This window comes from Halyomorpha halys, unplaced genomic scaffold, assembly GCF_000696795.3.
Source record: "Halyomorpha halys isolate HHAL.00 unplaced genomic scaffold, Hhal_1.1 Scaffold145.1, whole genome shotgun sequence".
NCBI lineage: Eukaryota > Metazoa > Arthropoda > Insecta > Hemiptera > Pentatomidae > Halyomorpha > Halyomorpha halys.
In genome coordinates, this window is record NW_027115461.1 from 135,074 (window position 1) to 135,830 (window position 757).

Here is a 757-nt window from a genome sequence, read left to right on the forward strand (position 1 = left end):
CAGTTTCTTGTCGTTTCAGTCTTGTGTGTGGATTCCAAGTAAGTCTCTTGTCAAGATGGAGTCCTAAGTATCGAATCTGTTCAACAGGCGTTAATCCAGCAATAATAAAAATGAGATATGGCCAATTATTTTAAAAAACAAAACAAAATTAAAGGCACTTTAGGGAAAGATTTTTAAAAAATTCATCATTTAAACTCTCTAAGACTATTTCAATGAGGATTAGACCTATCTGATAGAGAGGACCACTTAATCATAGATCGTTTTCTTGGTTTTAGTTTAGTAAAAACCATTAACCATTTTTGAGAAAATCCTAAAAAAGTGTAAAATCGACTATATAAAGTGGCACTTTCCAATGGTCGATGTTAAGAAAAAAGTTGCTGTAACATCACAACACCTGTCTAAATATGTAACTTCAGTTCTCTACAACTTTTCTGGAAGATTATTGATTGACCGTGTGTATAGATGAATGGAATATGGTCTGGGTGCGGTAAAAAAAAAAACTCAAATAGTAAATAATTATACTATTTTATTGAGTCAACGTTTCGCCCCACGTTGCAGGGCTTCGTCAGGGCTGTTTTGACGGCAGTCAAAAACAAAGTGAGTAATATTTAAAAAGTAAAATAGTATAATTATTTACTATTTGAGTTTTATTTATCCACTGTTTTATGTTTGATGAAAAAAAAAAGTCAAGTTTGGGTAAGAGAGAAAATTGTAACACTAGAATAATGGAAAATATATACATCATTTACTGTAACTA

The 757-nt window shown here is 31.2% G+C and overlaps 1 protein-coding gene across 1 annotated transcript in view; it reads right to left on the reverse strand.

The window, feature by feature from the left end:
* Positions 1-757, reverse strand: part of Notum (palmitoleoyl-protein carboxylesterase notum) — a 40,855-nt gene that overhangs the window by 4,316 nt on the left and 35,782 nt on the right. The gene's annotated exons all lie outside the window — the stretch shown is intronic.